The following is a 23,966-nucleotide window of genomic DNA, read 5'->3' on the forward strand; positions in this document are numbered from 1 at the left end:
GTTCATTACCAGCAGAGGCATGTGATTTGAAGGAGAAATAAGGAAACAGGAAAGATCTGTCTTGGCTGACACCATTTATTCTCTCATTGAGACCTTCATTGGTTCTTCTTGGTAGCCAGTCACAGGTGATCTCTCACCAGCATTCTTTTTCTGAGAATGAAAGCAATTTTTCTGGCCGGTCACTTACATTTCCTTTCCTCCTGGGATCTGGGCTCTATCTCCACTTTTCATTTTCTCAGTTCTCACCATGCTCCAGGCAGCACCGTGGTCAAGATGAATGCAATTCCACGGCTGGAGGAGAATCTACAGGCAGGCGCACCTGTGCCTTTCCAGAGGACGGTTCAGGACCCACCCTTGGATAAAGCAGGTCTCCCAATAGTCTCCTATAATGTCTAACCTCCTAATCTACACTAATAAAAGAAAAACATGCAAATTGACCGTACCTTTGCTATGCCTTAAGCCATGCCCACCAGCCAATCAGAGCAACTATATGCAAATTAACCCAACCAAGATGGCAGCTGGCAGCCACGGAGCTGGAGCGAGCAGGAGGTTTGGTTGCTCCAGTGATGGAGGAAGTCAAGCTTCCTGCCTGCCGCGGCCGGCTGTGGCCTCCACAAAAGGCAACAAAGTTTCAATTATAGAAGCTAAATAAATCCCAGATACCTGCTTTCAGCCAGCCGTGGCCACGGAGCTGGAGTGAGCAGGAGGCTTGGGTTGTCCTTGGCGATGGAGGAAGCCAAGCTTCCCGCCCGTCCTGGCCAGCTCTGAGCTCCTCTCAAGGCTACAAAGTTTCAATTATAGAAGGTAAATAAATCCCAGAATAAAAAAGAAAAAGAAAAAAAGGAGAGGCTGGGAGCTTCCGTCACCGGGGGGCTTGGCCAGCCTGAAAACGGCCCTCAGCCCCACACCCAGACTGGCCAGGCACCCCAGTGGGGACCCCCCACCCTAAAGGGGGTGTGGCCAGCCTGAAAACAGCCATCAGCCCCTCACCCAGGCTGGCCAAACCTCCATGGAGTGAGATTCCCCACTAGGGGGGGGGGGGGCTTGACCAGCCTGCAAACAGCCATCAGTCCCTCACCCAAGCTGGCCAGGCATCCCAGTGGGGACCCCTGCCCTGAAGGGGGTGTGACCAGATTCAAACAGCCATCAGCCCCTCACCCAGGCTGGCCAGGCACCCAAGCAGGACCCCCACCCTGATCCAGGACACCCTTCAGGGCAAACCAGCTGGCCCCCACCCCTGCACCAGGCCTCTATCCAATATAATAAAAGGGTAATATGCAAATTGACCCTAACAGCAGAACGACTGGGAATGACTGGTCACTATGACACACACTGACCACCAGAGGGCAGTTGCTCAATGCAGGAGCCACAAGCCAGGCTGATGGCTGCCAGCACAGCGTTGATGGCGGGAGCCTCTCCTGCCTCCTCAGCAGCACTAAGGATGTCCAACTGCAGCTTAGGTCTGCTCCCTGCTGGTAAGTGGACATCCCCCGAGGGCTGCCGGGCTGCCAGAGGGATGTCTGACTGCCAGCTTGGACCCGATCCCCCAGGGAAAGGGCCTAAGCCAGCAGGTGGACATCCTCTGAGGTTTCCCAGACTGCAAGAGGGCATAGGCCGGGCTGAGGGACCCCCCCCCCCCCCAGTGCACAAATTTTTGTGCACCGGGCCTCTAGTCTAATTATAATCTTATTTGGAAGAGTAATTTAAGCAAACCACACAGGTGACCTCACATTTCCTGTTGGAATGTAGCATTTATCATCTTGTAAACTTAGCCAGAACTGAACCTACAATAATTATATTTAAACTTTTTATTCCTGCTGAATAAGCAGAATTCTTAGTAAAATTGTGGTACTGTTGATTATGCTTTGATGGTGTATGTAAGACATTGTGGTATGTTTTCATTAGACTTAGCCTACACATTACACTGTTCTGCATTTTTAATTCTATTTTGTTCAGAAAGTTACAATGATCATTGGGGCAACCAACTTTATCTCAATTAGATCAGTGGTGATTTATCATTGTTCTCCACAGGTGCCTTTCTTCTCTACTCTATTTAACAGATAGAAGTCCAAAGGGCTTTTGATATTATGGCAAATTATCTGATATCCCATTTACCTGGAAACAATATAGAAAATTGAATAAAGTATAAAATATAGCTAGGCATTTTTCGTCTGTAGATTTTCTATTATCTTTGTTTTCAACAGGTAAAGGGGGGAAATGCAACACAGAAAAATCTTGAGTGTCTCAGTAGTGGAATTATGGACCCACCATGGTTGGGGGTTAGGTTCGAGCTCCTGGGCATTTGGGTGGAGGAGGGCTTCACCTCCAGAAGCCCAATTCCTTGTCATAACTCTTCCCATCTCATTCCCCTGGGTGCCACCAAGCGCCTGGAGGTCTGGAGAATTAGCAGCCTCTGTCTCTCAAATTCTCTGATGTCTGGGCTGCCTCCAGTGCCCAGTGTTCTTCCCCTATTATATCTTTGAAAAAATGAGCAAACCGGGAATTAAACAGAGATAAGGATCATATATCTTAAACTTACTTTCAATACTCATTCAGTTCATCCTGATTACTTTTAGACTTTAGCCCACAGGAAAATATTTTTCCTCCATGGTGATTAGATGTGAATTAATGGTTCTCAAATCTTGCTGCACATTAGAATTTCCTGGGAAGCTTTGAAAAATCCCAATATCCGGGGCACATCCCAAACCAATTAAAGCACAACGCCTTGGAATGGAGCTCAGGCATCAGTACAGTTTTTTAAACACCCCAAGTGATTCCAATATAAAGCAGAGTTTGCGAACCAGAGCCGCAGTGTACTGGTTAGTAATGACTTTGGGCCGTGGGGAAATAAAGGAAGGATGCATCAGGAAGTTTTTCCTAGCTCTTACAGAGGGCAATCTGTTAACATTTCGAGTCAATGCTGCTTTCAAAAATCCAACAAAAGAAACCAAACTTTATGATTTATATAAAAATATCTTCTTTTTAAAAAAGGATTCCCCAAAGTCTCCTTAAAAGAGTAAATGTGAATAGTCAATACATGTACAAAAGCAGCATGTAGTGTTTTAGGAAGACATGTATATTCTACTGTTACCTTAACCAAACATGTATCAAATCTGAATTTGTTATCTCCCCAAAATTGGATTGCTCTCCTACCTTCAACAATTCTGTCAATAATGCAATATTCACTGTTCCCTGGTCTTATCTCAGAATCATGTTTGTCTTTAAATATTTTATTTTATTTAGCATTCTTATTTAATAAAATCCTATAAACATCCTTCTTTTTTAATTAAATGTATTGAAATAACATTGATTAATCCTATATAATAAAAGCCTAATATGCTATGTGTCCAACCGTTCATTCGACTGTTCAACCGATTGCTCTGATGTCCACTGACCACCAGGAGGCAGACTCTCTGACCAGTGGGTTAGCTTGATGCTGGGGTTCAGCTGATGGGGACTGAGTGAGATGGGCCGGACACTCCCTGGAGCCCTCCCATGGTCCCTCCCCAGCCGCAATCGTGCACCGGTGGGATCCCTCAGCCTGGCCTGTGCCCTCTCGCAATCTGGGACCCCTCAGGGGATGTCGGAGAGCTGGTTTCAGCCCGATCCCTGCAGGCCAGGTTGAGGGACACCACCGATGCACGAATCCATGCACCAGGCCTCTAGTAACATATAAATTTCAGGTGTAGAACTTTATAATACATCATGTGTATGTTCCATTGTGTGCTCACCACCCAAAGTCTAGTCTCCTTCTGGACATCTTTTTAAAAATGATTTTCTATTTCTACATTACCATCTTAATATAGGCCCACTTTTAGTCCAAGATTATTACTAAAGCTTCCTAATATGCCTTTCTGCTTTCAACATGACTTGATTTTCATAAAATACTACTTCTAGCATGTTCTGTTCTTCTCAGAAATCTTCAGTGGTTTCCAATCACATTTAAAGTAAAGTTTACACTCCTTAGCCTGGCCTACAACCCTTCCATAACTTGACTTTATATTAATCTCTTCCACTTCTCCCTTGAAGATGATGTTAGATTTACTCTATTCACTTCTATGACTTTCTGTAAATTTTTTCTCAGAAGAATGTCTTCCTTACTGTGTTCTTCTTATTCGTATTTTATTCTCTTTTAGGCCTCAAATCAAATTCCCTGTCCTACAAGAAGTCTTCTGGGCCAGGCCACCTTTCAATATCCTCTCTCTCTCTCTCTCTCTCTCTCTCTCTCTCTCATTCATTATTTACTATCATGTGCCCTCTGCAGTGCCATCTTTCTATTGTTGTAAGGCCCCTCTCCCCATCCATGGTGTAAGCTCCTTGAGGGTAGACATCTTCAGTGTTTCTTCCACATAGATTAACACAAAATAGACTTTCAATAAACATATATTGAGTACAACATTTAATAAGGAATATATACAAATACCACTCACATGTCATGTTTCCTATGTAAAGAATTCCTGCTCATTAATCTTGCCTACAAGTAGGGGTCTATGTAAATTATCTTTATGAAGTTCTTGGGATAAGTAAAGAGAGCTGAAGCCATAAAACCTACTCATTTTATTCATACTTTGTGAATTTGTGTTCCTGTGTAAAAAGCAACATCATTTACAGTGAAAAAAAAGAATCTTCTGCTAATTTCTGCCTAGAAAATTAGTTCTTTCTCAGAGTGATACACCTAATCCTACCTAACTCCTAGTGGTATTGATAAATCCCATCATTAAAAGCCAGGTGTTTGCGGCTTGTGCTTTTATTGTAGTAACTAAAGCTTCTTCATTTTAACAGACCATTTCCATGAATGAAGTTCTCTGAGGAGCTTCCGGGCGTGTTGTAATGTTTAGCTGCCAATGAGACAAACATTTGAGCAGGTATTTCCTACAGTCACAGAGTAAAAGAATTTGACAAGTGAATGTACAGCATGTGCCATGTTACTTTTCTTTTCAGCGTTTGTTGAACCCCCAAGTAGGCACCAGACTTATTCCCGAGCATTCATTTCCTAGGGACAAATTTATACATTTAACTCACTTGTGTGGTTTTAAGGATCTAAGATATATTCTGAACGACGAGAGAGTGAATCTTAAAAACAGAATAGGAATTCTACAGGAACTCTTTTCTTCCATGTACTATTCCTCAGGCGTATTTCATCCACTATTTGGTAGTAAGTAAACTGTTCATTGTTCAAACCAGTAAGGTCAGAGGTCTACTCTACCTGGATTCAAATTCCAAGTGTATCCTTATCTAGCTGTGTCCTTTGGTAGTGCATTTAGCCTCAGGTTCTCAAGTTTCCTGATCCATAAATGAAGTGTTTTGTTTTTTTTCTTTGAGAGATACATACATGAACCTATACACTGTGTGTGTGTGTGTGTGTGTGTGTGTGTGTGTGTAACTTCTTTGATGGACTGTGTATTTTTTCTTTTAGGGTAGATAGATATATGTATTAACTTCTCTAAACTACTTAAAACTATGGCAGAGAAAAGCACTAATGAAACATGTTAATTATAGGTTGGGGGGGAGAGGGTACCTAGAAAAAAAAAAGTACAGTGTATGCCGTGCTAAATAAGAACGTGTTAAGGCAGAAGGCCCAGAGTACAGAGGAAGAGGTGGAAAGGCCCCATGAGTAGATGAGGAGGATAGAACCTCCACCCAGGGTGGAGGGCCCTGCAACTAGGAACAAGAGCCGGTCTCCTGGCTATCACTCTACTACCAGACACACATAAACAAAGAATGTATAAAACCACGAGGAAACCAGCCCCAATATAGAACAGCTCCTTGAACATGAATTCTCAAGTTCTAAGACCTGCCTGTTTCTCATTGGCATTACTAAATGATTCAAGAGCCAGTAGCGTGCCCTGACTGGTTTGGCTCAGTGGATAGAGTGTCAGCCTACGGACTGAAGGGTCCCAGGTTCGATTCCAGTCAAGGGCATGTACCTTGGTTGCGGGCACATCCCCAGTAGGGGGTGTGCAGGAAAGCAGCTGAATCGATGTTTCTCTCTCATCGATGTTTCTAACTCTCTATCCCTCTCCTTCTCCCTTCCTCTCTGTAAAAAATCAATAAAATATATATATTTATTAAAAGAGCCAGTAGTGAGTTCCATAAACCTCCTCGTCCTTCCCTCTCCTCTCCCCTTTTGTTCTCCTCTAAATGTGTAGATAAAGCACCTTTTAGGGGAGCTCAGAGTCTGTCTTTGTTCTCAACACCCTCAATGGTCTTTGAACAGAACTGTCTTTCAAGGTGGAAACAAAAGGAAACCTTAACTAAAGTTTAGTTGTAAAATTCAAAATTAATGTAGCTGTTATGAGTATTGAAAGTGACAATTTATTTGAAGTGTTTAGCAGGGTGGGCAACCTGGTCCACTGGAGAAATGAAGTCCCCATCAAACAGAAATCACTTGCTCTCTTTGCATTAGAAATATGACACAAATGGTCTTCTTTACCCATTCATAACCCCAGGAAAATTAATTCTCACATAGGTGGGTTATGGAAGTCTAGAGTATCAGATGCAAAGATTTCTAGCAGCGAGGTGCTCTCTGGAGGACTGGGCTGCCTTATTTCAGAGGTGGAGCTAACAAGCACAAATCTAAAGAATGCTGCATTTTAGGGCCTGTTAAGACTACAATTCCACCGGGTGGTGGTCCAAAACGTGTTCTGGTGACTCAGCAATTTCCTTCTCGACATCCATTATCTGCAAATAGTGGCCAGGCTGAGCGGGTTTTGTGTCCTTTAAATTCCTCCCAGCGAGCTCCTTTACAAGCACAAAAGCTTGTCTGCAGCCATAAACAGGTTCAGAATCTAAAGCAGAAGCAATTGCAGGCAACCAGTGTCCCTTGTCCTGTCTCCAGGCCACTGAATAATACATAAAAGAGTGAGCAGCCCCAGCCATCAGCCCCTGGAAATAATTCTGAAGAGAAACAAGCATCAGAACAGAGAAACAAAGAATTTTTTAAAAAGGCAATGTGCTTTGGAAGGTATTGAAAATGGTCGCCCTCTGGGTAAAGGAAAGTTTGGGAATATTTACTTGATGAGAGATAAACAAAGCGAAGTTATCCTGAAAGCCTTATTTAATGCTCAACTGGAGAAAGCAGGAGTTGGACATCAGCTGAGAAGAGAAGTAGAAATACAATCCCACCTTAGGCATCCAGATATTCTCAGACTGTGTGGTTATTTCCATGATGCCACCATAGTTCACCTAATTCTAGAATTTGCACCTCTTAGAGCTTCCTATAGGGAACTTAAAATTATCCAGGTTAGATGAGCAGAGAACTGTTGCTTATATCACAGAATTGGCAAATGCCCTATGTTACTATCATTCAAAGAGTTATTCATAGAGACATTAAGCCAGAGAATTTGCTCCTTGGATCAGCTGGAGAGTTTAAGATTGCAGGTTTGGGGTGGTCCATACACGCCCATCCTCCAAGAGAACAACCGTCTGTGGCCCTGAGATAATTGAAGGCCAAGGCATGATGAGAAGGCGGTTCTCTGGAGCCTTGGAGTCCTTTGCTATAGATTTTTAGTTGGAAAGCCTCCTTTTGAAGCAAGCACATATCGATTTTGAGGCTGAATTCACATTTCTTGAGTTTGTACCAGGGGGAACCAGGGACCTCATTTCAGACTTCAAGACTGTTGATGCACAACCCCAGGCAAAGGCTGGCCCAAAAGAAGTACTCGAACACCCCTGCATCAGAGCAAATTCCTCAAAACTATCAACTAGCAAGAATCTTAAAAGACTCTTGCAGGGAGAGAACCCTGTGAGCCAGGGCTGCTGTGTAATCAGCAGAAACAAACTCCTGACATGATCTTATTACCAACTGCCTGCCTGTAATCTCAACGTTACAGAGAAAGAAAGAAAAAATATGAAAAAATATATATCCTATATAATAAAAGCCTAATATGCTAAGTGTCTGGTCGCTCAGTCAGCCGTTCAACCAATCAAAGCATAATATGCTAATGATATGCTAAGGCCGCTCAACTGCTCGCTATGATGTGCACTGACTAGCAGGGAGCAGATGCTCTGACTGGTAGGTTAACTTGCTGCTGGGGTCCGGCTGATCAGGACTGAGCAAAATGGGCCAGACACAACCTAGAGCCCTCCCGCAGTCCCTCCCCAGCTGGCCAACCTCCCATGTCCTTCCCCAGCCTCGATTATGCACTGGTGGGGTCCCTAGGCCTGGTCTGCAACTTCTTGCAATCCAGGCCCCCTCAGGGGATGTCAGAGAGCCGGTTTCAGCCCAACAGAGGAATGACCAGTCGCTATGATGCGCACTGACCACCAGGGGGCAAATGCTCAACACAGGAGCTTCCTCCTGGTGGTCAGTACACTCCCACAGGGGAAGCACCACTCAGCCAGAAGCTGGGCTCATGGCTGGTGAGCACAGCAGTGGTGGCAGGCCTAAGCCATCAGTCAGACATCCCCTGAGGGCTCCCAGACTGCGAGAGGGTGCAGGCCGGGCTGAGGGACCCCTCCTGAGTGCATGAATTTCATGCACTCGACCTCTAGTATATATGTGTGTGTGTGTGTGTGTGTGTGTGTGTGTGCGCGCGCGCGTGTGTGTTACCAAACAGGCAATACCTCATCTTCCCCATTGAGAAAATTCCACTTCAATAAATGTGACACTCTGAAATGAAAGTAGCCATGTGAATGGGGCTAATCTCACTGGTTTCATCCTCTGCAGGCAAGGGGTTCAAGGGCAGCCACCCCACAGCCTGTTTGGAGTAAGGTGTCCTTACGTAATAACCTTCCAAGTACCTGAGTGTGTGTGTAATTTATTGGGTGACCACACCTGGTAAAGTTGTAGAATGAGTATGTGATTCCCTTAAATGTTAAAATAAAGATATGTGTATAGATGAAGTCTATGCAGAATATTGTGTCTGTCCATCTCTGTTATGCATGTTTTCTAGTCCTCCTAACCATTTATCTCCTGAGATTGTAAAATAGGCACACGTGCTCTACAGCCATTGCAGGACTTGCTTGGGACACAGATGAATGTGTGTCTCAACTGGTCCTAAATGGTAAGGGCTTTTAAAAATGTTTTTGATGGTTTATATATTGTTTTTATAAATACATTAAGACATATACAAAAAAATGACTGCTAGCAGTGGCGATTAAAATTGTTAATTATCTGTATTGAAAGCTTTGTTGATAACATAAAATCTATTTCTGCAAATATAATTATTGGATAGAAAATGTCATATTATTATGAATTATAAATATGCAAATCCATATACCAGATTTATGCTTTCTTTGAAGCAATTTTAAAATACTGAGAAAATTTATTTTTTCCACCTTTAGAGTGAAAAACAATATAGCATTTTTAATTGCAATATACAGTGGGGCCTTGACTTACGAGTGTCCTGACTAACGAGTTTTTTGAGATACCAGCCGTCTCTAGGCCAATTTTTTGCATTGAGTTGATAGAGTAATTTGAGTTAACGAGCTCCTTAACAAGCTCCTTAACGAGCTCGGTCTCGGAACTAATTAAACTCGTAAGTCAAGGCCCCACTGTATATATTTTTAATTGCACTTAAGTTACTCATATGGCATATTATTTATGATTAAATCTGTGATAGGATTATCCTTTCATTTCTTCCATGTAAACAAATTACTGTATACTATTGTTAAAATTGCTTCCTATTCAGCTAGGAAATGTAATTTGTAAATGGAACAACATGATGAAATGTGCTTTAAACACACCATACCATATTTTTTCAATTCATAATTATGTTATATTATAAAAATTTCTGATATTGAGCTGCAAAATAATTTAGTAAGTGAAGCCTGAGATTCCCAGCCTAGATTTCAATCTGAACTTAATTTCTAAGTGGCATAAGGCAAATTCCTTAATCTAATTTGCCTCTGTTATCTCATTTGTAAAATAAAACTAACAACACCTACCTACAGTTTAGGGCTTATATAAACTAACAAATATAAAAGACCTAGTTCAGTGCCTGGTACATATAGTATTTGCTTAACAAATTGTAGTTCTTTTGATTATTGATAGAGAAAGCCAATATGATAAATGATGGGATTAAGACACAACATGCTCTCCATTATCTGAAATGACAGTCTAGGTTTGATCGAATTAAGTGTAATGGTGCTTTTAGCATTCCCCAAACACATTTGTGTGGTTTTAGTTCTGGAAAAATGAAGACTAAAGATCTAGGACTGCACATCCTTGAGTACTTTAAGTTAAGTGTTATACAATATAAACTGGTAGTTACAGAATAGTCACAGAGATGTAGATTACAGCATAGGGAATACAGTCAATGATATTGGGATAACTAGGTATGGGACCAGGTGGGTACTTGAAGCAGCAGGGGGAGCACTCTGTAAAGTACATGATTTTCTAACCACTTTGCTGTACATCTGAAACTAATCTATACTAATAAAAGGGTAATATGCTAATTAAACCAGGTTGACCGGACATCTTCCGGACTTCCGACTTCATTCCAGACAAAGCCACAGTGACGGGGTCTGAGGCAGAGGCGGTTAGGGGTAATCAGGCCAGCAGGGGAGGGCAGTTGGGGGTGATCAGGTCGGCAGGGGAGCAGTGAGGCAGCAATCAGGCCGGCAGGAGAGTGGTTAGGGGGCGATCAGGTTGGCAAGGAGAGGCAGTTAGGGGCAATCACGCAGGCAGGCAGAGGTGGTTAGGGGTGATCAGGCAGGCAGGCAGGTGAGCGGTTAGGAGCCAGTGGTCCTGGATGTCCCAGATTGGAGAGGGTTCAGGCTGGGCTGAGGGACACTCCTCCCCCCTCCACCCTGCATGAATTTTGTGCACCGGGCCTCTAGTATAGAATAATGTTGAATGTAAACTTTAATTGAAAAAAAAGTTTTAATAAATAAAGTAAGCTTTATAAATCTAGGTCATTCATTATCCACATCCTATTTTCTTGGATCCATTAAAATTGAGAACAATTAGCAAGGTTTTTAAAAATAATTCAACTAATTGTGGTGGAATGTTTCTATGTTTTTGAGGACTGAGGGATTGGTTTCCCAGCATCTGCTTCTCCTTCCTAACAGCACCCAAACTTCATTTTCAGGAATTAATTCTACCCCATTGGATATGATCTAGAGGTTCTGTAATGAGATGCCCTAGCTTCCCCTAGATGAGGGGCAGACCCACACCCCAAAATAGGCCATTCAAATACTCTCTCCTGAAATATGATTCTTGAGTAGAGTGACATAGACATTGGAAATTGCTAGCATTTGATTTTTTTTCCCCAAGTAGCAGGGTCCTGACCATACTTTTCCTATAATAACCTCAATGTGATGCTTCCATCTCCAGAGCAACCTTGGATGAACCTTTTTCTCAGCTTCCCATAAATAATGAGAGCCTGTGTGAACCTTTCAATAGGTTCCTTCTGGCTCAAATGAGCTGTAATCATCTATTTCTGTTGTTTACAGTGAAAAAGCCCCCACTGATATATCAATCCAATTTTATTTTTTCTCAGAGAAAGCACTAAGCTAGGACATTGCGGGGGCTATAGAGATTCATCAAGCCTGGTGCCTATATTTAACTCACTAAGAAAACAGAACATAGATCCACAAAAAAGAAATTACTGCATAAAGCAATGGGTAATAATACCAACTGAGTTGTAAAAACAATATTTCATAGGACTGCAGAGGAGGAATATATTTCTGAGGGGCAGTTCTTTATTGTGGAATAAATATGGAATTTGGAGACAGATGATGGGCTTCTGACAGCTGAATCCAGCCACTAGAATTCTGCCATTATTGGTTTCTTGAACTAACCTTTCCTGCATGGTGCTTCTGAAACAGCCAAAGAAACAGAGACAACAGTATTCTGGTTACCAGAGGAAAGGGGTGAGGTTGCCGGGGGAGGAGGAAGGTAGTAAAGGGTAAAGGGAGTCAAATAAATGATGAAACAGCCGGTATAGGCCCACTGGAGACATAAGTAATAATTCAAAATCTTTACAATCTAGACACAGTCACAAGAGAGTTGTCACTTTCTAATTAATAGATGTTCATTCTTATGAAGGTTTCTCACCTTTTGTTCCTAAAATTGTATTTGATTTATGCCGATAAAGTGGATGAATGAAATAAATTTATTTTCTCTCAAGCCAGGGTCAATAGTTCAGAATTACTTTTCTCCTCTTGCAGTTTTATCACATTCTCTTTAATGTACCCCTAGAAAAGTTCATGAAAAAAAAATGTGGTTACACCGTTCATTCCAATTCTCCCTTGTGATTCTGAAAGGTGTGGTGTGCACACCATGAGAGGCAGAAAGAATGAAATTTCCTAGTATGTAAAACTTCCTTCCTTTCCTCACTTACATCTGCAGGGGGGTTAAGATTAGGTTTAAATTTCAAAACTCTAAATCAAGGTTCTCAATAGTTTCCTTTAAAACAAGTAGTTTGCTTCAAGGCTGATTAGGAATTGAAACAAAACGTAGAAATACTGCTTTTCTAAAAGATTGCTTTATTCCTTCATCTGCCTCCATGTACCAAAAAAGAAAAAAAATTAAATAGGGAAAGATAAATGAAATGAAATTGATCTTTACTTCATGGTCGTGGTATGAAAGATGAACCCCCACCATCAACAACCCTCCTTACAGACATCCTTAGAGGGTCCCCTGGTTCTCACGGCAGCAGAGCAGGTAAATGGGGTGTCCTCTCCAAATTCAAAATGGAGGGATGGATGAAGCTGCTCCACCCTGGGCAGCTCCCTTGCTGCTTTTACCCCTCCAGGTGGTTGCAGTTAAACTCCATTCCCGCCAGGTGAGAATGCTTTGCCTCAGAAACTTGGCATCTGCTCCCCCATGGCCTGGAGTACTCTCCCCTCAGATTCCCTCATAGCTCACTCCCTCCACTCCTCGAAGTCCTTGCTTAAATGTCATAACCTTGTTGAGGCCTTTTCTGATCACCCTATTTAAAATTTCAGTCCCTGCCCTGTTTCCTCCTTGCCCCTCTTCCTGCTTTATATTTCTCTGAAGCACTTACCACCATCTGCTCTGGAATATCCCATGCCATGCTCCACACACTGAGCCCTGCTCTGTCACAGGAGCCTAACAGAATGGATTCTATCAACAAGCTCCCTTGATCTCTGGCTTCCTGTTGGGTTGACCAAGAGGAGACAGCAGAAAGAGATCCAGGGGAGGAAGAAAAGGAGTTTGGGGATTTAGTCTTCCAGCTCCATGTTCGCCTCCTTTAATGAAGACCACAGCTCCTGTCCTCTTCATTGGGCTTCCCTCTCTGGGTTCTATTTACTTCTCCATCTCCTTACCTTTCAGCCTCTGGGAGTCAGGAGCTCCCTACTGTTGCTAGCTCCAGGCACAGTGTACCCGTTGTTTTTTAACCCTGCTTTATTAAGTTATTAACATTTATATACTCGATAAGTTAGATAAGTTACTTATCTATTCACTATATTACATATTGACCTCTATTAAACTCTTCCTACATTGCCCATTTTGACTATAACATATTTTTTTTCTTTATTGGTTAGTATTACATATGTGTCCTTATCCCCCCATTGGCTCCCCCCACCCCACCCCACTCATGCCCTCACCCCCTGGTGTCTGTGTCCATTAGTTAGGCTTATATGCATGCATACAAGTCCTTTGGTTGATCTCTTCTCCACCCTCCCCTACCTCTGAGGTTTGATGGTCTGATCCATGCTAAGCCAGACTATAACAATTTTTACTTTCCTAATGGCTACGTCATCTGGCATCGTATACATTTTATTTATTTGTTTGTCTCTACCACTGAAATGTAGGCCATGAAGTCTCTTTTGTACATTGCATATTCCCAGCACCTACAACAGAATATGGCACATAGTAAGAGCTGAATGAAAAATTTTTGAATAAATGAATAATGAATGAATTATAACTTAGGAAGGGACATGTAAAGTCAAGTCTGTAGATTTCTATGTTCTCTATATACTGGTTCCCTGCCTTTATAAATTATTTCTTTTCTTGTCTTTTTTCCTTTCTTTCTTCTCTTTCTTTCATTTGTGTGTGTGCGTGTGTGTGTGTGTGTGTGTGTGTGTGCATCAAAAATACCTGTTTTCTCTCAGTGGATATTATTTCAGCTTCTAATTTATATTTGACATTTTTACATAACATCATCTGCCAACATGTTAGAGAATTCATACAAGTAAGCCCATATAGTTTATAATTTGACATAGCTTTCTACTTCATACTATCCTATATAATAAAAGCCTAATATGCTAAGTGTCTGGTTGTCCATTCAACCAATCAAAGCATAATATGCTAATGATATGCTAAGGCTGCTCAACCGCTCACTATTACGTGCACTGACTATCATGGGACAGACGCTCTGACCAGTAGGTTAGCTTGTTGCTGGGGTCTGGCCAATCAAGACTGAGCGAGATGGGCTGGACATGCCCTGGAGCCCTCCGGCGCTCCCTCCCCAGCTGGCCAACCTCCCGCATCCCTCCCCAGCCCCGATTGTGCACTGGTGGGATCCCTCGGCCTGGCCTGCACCCTCTCACAATGCGTGACCCCTCAGGGATGTCGGAGAGCCAGTTTCGGCCCAATCCCGCAGGCATAAAGGCTAATATGCAAATCGACCGAATGGCTAAACACTGGTTGCTATGATGCGCACTGACCACCAGGGCGCAGATGCTCAACATAGGAGCTGCCCCTGGTGGTCAGTGCACTCCCACCTGGGGAGCACCACTCAGCCAGAAGCCAGGCTCATGGCTGGCAAGCACAGCAGCGGTGGCGGGAGCCTCTCCCGCCTCTGGGGCAGTGCTAAGGATGTCAGTTGGACATCCCCAGAGGACTCCCGGATCGCAAGAGGGCACAGGCCAGGCTGAGGGACCCTCCCCAAGTGCACAAATTTTGTGCACCGGGACTCTAGTCCTATGTAATAAAAGCCTAATATGCTAAGTGTCCAGTCACCCAGTTGGCCATTCAACCAATCAAAGTGTAATATGCTAATAACATGCTAAGGCTGCTCAACTGCTTGCTATGATGTGCACTGACCACCAGGGGTCAGTCGCTTCAACCAGTAAGTCCGGCCAATCGGAACTGAGCGAGACGGGCCAGCCACACCCTGGAGTCCTCCCACAGTCCTTCCCTGGCTGGCCAACCTCCCGTGTCCCTCCCTGGCCCCGATCATGCACCAGTGGGGTCCCTTGGCCTGGCCTGCACCCTCTCACAATCTGGGACACTTTGGGGGATGTCAGAGAGCCGGTTTCAGCCCAATGGCAGAACGACCAGTCGCTATGATGCGCACTGACCACCTGGGGGCAGACGCTCAATGCAGGGGAGCTTCCCCCTGGTGGTCAGTGCACTTCCACAGGGGGAGCGCCACTCAGCTCAAAGCTGGGCTCACAGCTGGCAAACGCAGCGGCGGTGGCAGACCCTCTCCTGCCTCCTGGCAGCACTAGGGATGTCTGACTGCTGGCTTAGGTGGGCTCCCCATGCTAACCCAGCAGTTGGACATCCCCCAAGGGCTCTCAGACTGCGAGAGGGCACAGGCCAGGCTGAGGGACTCCCCCCTCCCATGCATGAATTTTGTGCACTGGGCCTCTAGTTATAAATAATATTGCTGAGCCAGAAGTAGAGTCATTAGAAAATGAAGAAAAGAGCAATTCAACAATGAGGAGAAAATTGCCACTAAACTTAATTTCTAGATGGGCAATAACAAATAACCCTAAGGTATAAATTCCAATATTCTATTTTTAAAATATTAACTATAATGTAAGCTTCAAAAAAGGCTATAACCCAAGTACTTATAACAATATCCAGCATACACTTGGTGCTCAATAAGTAGTTGTTGAATTTATGAATGAATGAATGAAAATCAGTCTGCATTAAGGAAATATTTTGAAATTACAAAGACATTTGAGGTTAGATAATTGTTTCCAACTCCTCATTACCTCCTAATAGAATACTACATCCCTGCCCATAGTTGTGTGAGATGTATCCTATGGAAGGAGACCTCTCGACCTCATCAATTTGGAGGGATGGCTGTGTGATATTATGACATAATTTAGCCTATGGGATGTGAACAGAAGGAGCAGTGTGCTAGTTCTGAGTAGAGGAATTAAGTGTGATTGCTTGATTCAACATGGTTTGCTGTTCCTGTCTTCAGCCATGAAAGAATAGCATGTAAAGTTAGAAGAGGATCTTTCAGACCTCAGGCTATGGGCAACTGGCTATTATAGATGAAAATGATGTTAAACAAGGTCTCTCATAGTTATAAGTCTTGGTTTATGGACTAAGAAATTCATCTTCGAGTAATTTCATGCTACAATAAGCAAATCTAGATGTTTTGCTTTCAAAGGAGCAGGAAGTGAGCCCCATTTTTTCATAACTAAAGTGACAAGTTAATTTAATAAGTTACAAGTGGGATGGGAGAACGAATATAAATATGACTCATTAAGGAAAATATTACCATTCAATCCATTCTAATGGGCTTTTTCATACTCCAAGGAGCTTAAGGGACTGGATTATTCCTATGAAAATTCGGAGAAACATAAATCAAACAGATTGCAATTTTAATTTTTGAAACAACATTGAGTAAAGACAAAATATCTGTATAAATCAACTAGATTGAGTTGTATTTGGCTCAGTGGTCAGGCAATAAATTGCTTTGTTTACAACACTAATTTATATGTGAGAAGATGGCATTAAGCTTAGAGTAATTAATGAAAGCAAACTGCAAACTGCAACAACAACAAAAAAAGGAACTGAAGAAAAATGAGGGGAGTCCCAACAGAATCTTCCCTGAAAGACGCTATTGTGGTGTTCTCTTCTGGGGTTTTCCTTGCCCCAGCTTCACACAGCCAGTCCCACTCATTCTTCAGATCTCAGCTTTAAACCCATGATTCTTATCATTTCTTGATGTCTTCCTTCTTCTTTGTGCTCCTTCAGTACATTGTTGTCTTTCATTCTCTTAAATTTTGTTTGTATTTATCAGCCCCAACTAAAACACAATGTTATATGCCTTCAGTATATAATCACACAATGTAGAGCTGGAAGGAAACAAATATTTTGGTCTGATACTTCAGTAGCAGGATCTAGTAGATCTCCGACTGAACTTGAGGATTAGGGTAGGTATAGGATAGGGTTATTTGGCAGGTAATGCTGGATGAAAAAATGGGTACTCCACAAAGTGAATTTAAAAAATATTGAACATATTCAAAATTTTAATTTCTCAGTGACTAGATACAATTTTACATTTATATTCACATGGGACTATGTAAAGAATCTCCTATTTGTACCACCTCTTTCTGGCAATCTTGGGGAAATAAAGTGGCATCATGAGCAGCCATTTTAGTCATTAATGGTGAATCTTACAAAGGTCTGGATGAATTAGATTACAGAATTGATGTGTGCTATGTGACATGACACATGTGACAAGAGAGGCCCATATTACAGCAATCTTTGTTCTCTCACATATCATGGAAACAGCTAATGGAAAGCAGGCCTTTATAATTGGGTGTTGCCTCCATATATATACTCATTAATAAGTAGAGATTTTTTTTGAAGTGTTCAATTCTTTTTAAATCATCCTATGTTTCCATGAGTTGCTAGATAATAGTCTGGTTTTGTTTCATATTTGGGAGGATATGGAAGGAAGATGAAAGTTCTGGGGAGAAGTGAGAGATAGCCAGTTGAGGGAAATGGGATGGCAGCCAACTGCCAATAGCCTGGAGAGCTGGATTTAGCCTTTGGAGGGAATAGACCCTTTAAAAGAATTTTCATGAGTAACTTTATGAGTTTCTTAAAGTGAGGAGCAAGTTTGGTGTTGTGTTAACAAAATGTTGAGTAGAACTGGTGGGAAGCCATACCTGATCCTCACTCTATCATGGACTGGACTTGGTACTGTTTTGGGTGCCCTGAGGACTCAAACATTACCAATAGATGGTCTGGAAACCATCATTCTCAAGAAGGGCACTAGGTAAAGAAGTTGTCTTGAGGTACCTTAGCAAAAAGATATCATGAAAACTAGAACAGCTTTGTTGAAGAGACCATTTGAGATGTCTATCCACTCTGTCACCATGGAGTGATAGGCCATGGAGACTTGGCAGGGTTGCAGCCTAGAATCCTGGCTGAGCAAGGGATGATGAGAGCCATCATAATTGAGGCATTTATGTGGATTTGTTTCTTCTCATAGGCTGTGAGAGCATTTGGGCTATGTTCCCATTTAAGAGGTAATGAAACTTGGGTCAAGAGACCCCAAATGACCTGCCCAGGATTTCACAGCAAGCTCATGGTGGAGCTAGAACTGACTCCTCTCCTGACATCCTGGGAGGTTCTAGCATTAACACGGGGTTGCTGGATCTAGTAGAATGACTGTTTCCTTTAATATGTGTATATCCTTGTAAATCACTAAAGGCTAATCAATGCTTTGATTTTCTACTATGGGGAACTAGACTCTGTTGCGTAAAATGGGTTTGTTGTCCAATTAACATAACATGCTTGGTGAGGATGTGGAGAAAAGGGAAACCTGTGCACAGGTGGTAGGAGTGCAGATTGGTGCAACTACTATGGAAAACAGTGTGTAGGTTTCTCAAAAAATTAAAAATAGAATCGCCTTATGACCCAGTGATTTCACTTCTGGGTACATATTCAAAGAAACCCCAAACACCAATTCAGAAGAATATATGCACCGCTATGTTCATTGCGTCATTATTTACAATAGCCAAGACATGGAAGAAACCCAAGTGCCTATCAATAGATGAAAACCCAAGTGCCTATCAATAGATGGAAACCCAGTGCCTATCAATAGATGACTGGAAAAAGAAGATGTGGTACAAATATACAATGGCATATTACTTGGCCATAAAAAAGAATGAAATTTTTCCATTTGTAACAACATGGATGGACCAAGAGGGTATTATATTAAGTGAAATAAGACAGAGAAAGACAAATACCATATGATTTCACTTATATGTGGAATCTAAAGAACAAAATGAACACACAAACAAAATTGAAACAGATATACAGATACAGAGAGCAGATTGATAGTTGCTAGAGGGGAGGAGGGTTGGGGAGCGGGGCAAAAAAGGTGAAGGAATTAAGAAGTACAAATTGGTATTTACAGAATAGTCACAGGGATATTAAGTACAGCATAGGGAATATAGTCAATAATATTGTGATAACTATATTATTAGGTGGATAATGGAAATATCAAGGTGACCACTTTGTAAAGTATATGATTATCCGACCTATATGCTATAAACCTAAAACTAATACAAAATAATATTGAATGTAAACAGTAATTGAAAAATAATAAAATAAAATAACACATTATGCTTCAGATTCAGAAAAAGTTTAAATAGAATTTCTGACCTTACTTTTGACAGAGATATTTAAAGGAATTAACACATATTTATTGATTCTAACAATGCCTCACTACTACAACATCATCAAGGAAAAATGATTTCTTTACATGAATTTACATTCATCTTATTCTGTGGCCTCAGAGTCTTGTTCTTGCATCTGCGTTTACAATATTTTCTTCTCCTTTGGCACGTAGTTCTTCCTTTCAGTTTCCAGTGCACCTCCTATAGTAGCTTTCCTCAAATTGCCTTCTAATTTCCTACTTCTTATTTGGTAAGGGCTAGGAAATCAGTTGAAAAACTGTTTAAATTGCATATAAATGGAGAATGAATAGGCTATGAAAAAGCATCTGTGCCCTCTCTCAGAAGTTGAATGTAGTAACTTCACTGCTTGGATTAAATGGTCCTCCTGGCTGCTCAGAAAATTTTATTCAGGAATTCCTACCATTACATTGCATCCCAGAAGACTGAGCTACTAAAATAAGTGATTTTCACCTAAGAAAAGTATTGCCATATGGACATAATGCCTGTATCAACTTGGTTGCTCAATGCTACAGAGACTCTAGGTTAGAAAGCTGGATTGTACAAATATATTATTATGATGTTATTTACAACAAAATAAATTTTGGAGATTGTTTAAACATCTATAAATAAAGAATGGTTAAATAAATTATGTCACATTCACACACTGGATATTCATAGCTTTAAAATACATTTATTAGATATAACATGAGAAAGCATTTTTGTTATCAAATAAAGCTAAGAGTGGTGATTTAAAATAGCATATGACTTAGCTAGTCTTTACTGAGCACCTGCTACATATCAAGCATCGTTCCAAGTGCTCTATATGCAGGAGCATCTCAACTATGGGGGGAAGTGTACTTGAAAACTGGGACTAAAAATTTACCAAAATGATATTAACTAGTGATTGTCTCCAATTGATACAGTCATGAGTAATCTTATTTTATACTAGAGGCCTGTTGCACAAAGAGATTCATGCAATAGGCCTTCCCTTCCCTTGGCTGCTGGCACCGGTTTTCCTCCCACACCCGGGACCCAGGCCTTCGCTCTGGCTGAGCTCCGTCTGGAGCTGCCCCAGAGCCGTCAGGCTTTGCTGCTCAGCAGGCCCCGGGGCCGTGAGGCCTCTATGCTCCGCCTGGCGCCAGGGCCCTGTGGCCTCACTACTCTGCCTGGCGCCAGGGCTGTGATGCCTCATTGCTCTGCCAGCCCCGGGGCCCTGTGGCCTCGCTGCTCCGCCTGGCGCCGGGGCCGTGTGGCCTCGCTGCTCTGCCGATCTCGGGGCGTGTGTCCTCGCTGCTCCACCAATCCCGGGGCCGTGAGGCCTCGCTGCTCTGCCTACACCGGGCCATGAAGCCTCGCTGCTATTCCAGGCGCCAGGGTGTGAGGCCTCACTGCTCCGGCCCCAGGCCGTCAGACTTCACTCCACCGCTTGGAACCTAGTATGCAAATTAACCGCCATCTTTGTTGGCTGCTAATTTGCATATTGTGCTGATTAGCCAATGGGAGGCGTAGCAAAGGTATGGTGAATTACCATGTTTGTCTATTATTAGGTAAGATAATAAGCAGGTATCATTATACTAATGAGGAAAATATTTGTATTTTTAGGTTGACTATCTTTCCAAGAAAATCCAGGTCATACAAAACAATAGCAGAACAGATTTTTATCTCATTTCCCCTTGACCTATGACACAAAGATCCAAAGCAGACAAGCTCCAGGTTTCTTACATGTATTTGGTAATCCCAGAGCAGCTAATCAACAAAAGTATGTCCTTATACTATCTCCTCTATAACCAAGTGCAGTATTAATTCAAACTCCCATTTCAAATGGCTGGCACTGACAAACATACACATACTCAAACATTTACTCATTGCAGCTATGAGTATCCACTCTTTGGTTTCCTGGTTATGAACTTTGGTTTCCTATATTATGAACTTTTTTTTCCCCTAGCAACTTTCAAGTATATGATACAGTGTTGTTACCTGTAAACTTCTGAGATGGCCTGTTCACTCTGACATTTGAAGGAGGAGTCATTTATAACAAAGGAAGGGCCACTAGTCCTGAGGCCAAAGGGATGAAAGAAATCATCTCAGGGGAAAACAATATATAATGAACAGGTATATGTTGGTTCTATAGGGTGTCCCAAAATTCACGCTAGATTTGCAATTCAATTCAATTGCAAATCTTGCGTGAATTTTGGGACACCCTATATAAACTTACCATCCTGGATAACCTTCATTCCCTATTCATCCCATGCCAATCTCTAATGCCAACACTGCTGCTAGGAAACAGGCTGATTGAAGCCCTCTGTTAATGGACCAGGTTGATAACACCTAATCCCACTCAATCAATCTTAACTCAGAGAACCATTTAACCATTGTATGGTTTCTGATTTGTTGCAATCAGAAGTACCATTGTTGCAATGAAGTATTCTTGCCAAAAATCAAACTCAATCTGTTCTCCTTTTTGGTATATTTGAAATTTGCTATAACAACAAGTTTTTAAGGAATATTGGGGGGTTGGCTGAAACCTTAGGAGGGCTCATAGCAAAGTTGCCAGCAACAGAACTGTCTGAGCAGGAAAGAGTCACACTCCGTTATTTCTCCACAGTTTTCCCTATAAACCCTTCCTCTCTTTCTCACCTGGAAAACTACTATTCAATTTCAATACTTAGAGGGATTACTACTCCGGGTAGCCTACCTTGATTCCACCCCCAAAAAGCAGTATGACATGGTATTTAAGAACATGAGTTCAAACTACTGGCTCTGTAACCTTTGTCAAGAAATTTAATCAACCTGTGCCTCATTTCCTCATGTATAAATTGGGGATAATTTCTTAGGAGACTACTAAGAAAACTGAACAAGATACTATACACAACAGTAGTTTGAAGCGTTCCTGGAATATCATAAGCGCTCTCTATATGTGCGCTATTTTCTTTATAAGATTAAGGTACATATCTTTGTTTTGTGGTCCCAGTCTTTCATGATCTACCCAAATGTGTGGAAGTTGTACATTGCCTTACACAGTCTTATCCATTTACCTTGTAGTTGGAAAAACTAGAAAGCCTAAAAGATTACTCTGACTCCCGTGGACTTAAGGCTTTACATGCAAGCTCTGTCCGCGGACACACTTTGAAGAACAGAATTCAGTGGCAGGTCATCATCCAGGCAATTCCAGGCAGTCTCTGCAGCAAACATCACCTTGGAAATGACTACAATTCAGATTCCTCGGAATTGAAAGGCAATATGGTGGAGGCAGCAACACCTTGAGCCACATTCATAAAGGTAGAAGCTCTGGGCAGCTATGAGTATCCACTCTTCGGTTTCCTGGTGTCAAGAGGCAAAAGCACTGTGGCAGTAGAGGTGACAGCCTTGACTTTGGCACAGCCTTTATGTGGCCTCAAGGGTGGTAGCTTTCTTATAGGTCAGTTCCCTGTTGTTTTGAAGACATTCTGGAGGCCAAGCCCAGAATCTGCCCTTCCTCCCTACTCAAACTTTTGTAGGCACCTAATTCCCTAATTTAAATTCCTTACTGCTTCAATTATCTTGGGTGGTTCCTATTTCCTACCCTGAAACCCTAACTAACAGTTTATTTTTTTTTAAATATATTTTATTGATTTTTTACAGAGAGGAAGGGAGATAGATAGAGAGTTAGAAACATCCATGAGAGAGAAGCATCGATCAGCTGCCTCCTGCACATCTCCCACTGGGGATGTGCCCGCAACCCAGGTACATGCCCTTGACCGGAATCGAACCCGGGACCCTTCAGTCCGCAGGCCGACGCTCTATCCACTGAGCCAAACCGGTTTCAACCTAACTAACAGTTTAACTGAGCCCTGTATTAGCTGTCATTTCTCCCGACATAAACTGCAATCCAGTCAGGGAGCTTTAGTAATCTTAGACAAGCAGGTTAGCTGAGAAGATTATACAATTTTAAGTAAATAGCAACATAAAATACTGTAATTCTAAAGCTACTGAGGTTGTCATGAATTCAATGGGAAGTCTAAAAACTGATTTCTCCACTGTGTCTTCTCTGAAGTGGCCTTTTCATTGCATCAGCCGCTCCGAACCCTGTGGGCGCCGGCATGCTTCAGTAGAAACCTTCCTGTGAGGAAGAGTAACCTTAACTCAATCTCTCCATCCTCTGTGCTATTTTAAAAAAAAAAAAAATAGCATCTGATAGCTTCAGGGTCTTATGGAAATTTTTGTGAAACCCTCAAGTTTTTTTTTCTCCCTCTTCAATGAACACTAAAGATTAAGCATGAATCCAAGAGGCTGACCTGATAAGCAATGTGAGTAGATACAAAAAGCTGTGACCTCAAAATTGTCTCTATCTCTGACACTGACCCCTGACATGGGAAAACCCCAGTACCCCAACTCTTCTTTCTCTGAAGCTCAGTGCATTCCCAAGAAGCATCTTAGCCGTGACCCCCTGGTGGGTCACCCTTCTGACCTCCATACATGGCCAGTGTATTTGTTTTCTATTGCTGCTGTAACAAATTACCACAAATGTGGTGGCTTAACACCCATTTATTAGCTCACAGTAATGGAGGTCAGAATTCCAGAGTGACTCTTGTGGAGACTTTGAGGGAGAATCCACCTCCAGGCTCATTCAGTTGCTGACATAATAGAAATTGTCCCCATTTCCTTGCTGGCTGTAAGCCTGGGGTCACTCTCAG

General features: G+C 42.2%; 1 pseudogene; it reads left to right on the top strand.

The window, feature by feature from the left end:
* The first annotated feature begins 273 nt into the window (after positions 1-273).
* Positions 274-7,551, top strand: LOC102427361 (annotated as a pseudogene).
* Positions 7,552-23,966: the final 16,415 nt, after the last annotated feature.

Source organism: Myotis lucifugus, unplaced genomic scaffold (assembly GCF_000147115.1).
Source record: "Myotis lucifugus unplaced genomic scaffold, Myoluc2.0 scaffold_189, whole genome shotgun sequence".
NCBI lineage: Eukaryota > Metazoa > Chordata > Mammalia > Chiroptera > Vespertilionidae > Myotis > Myotis lucifugus.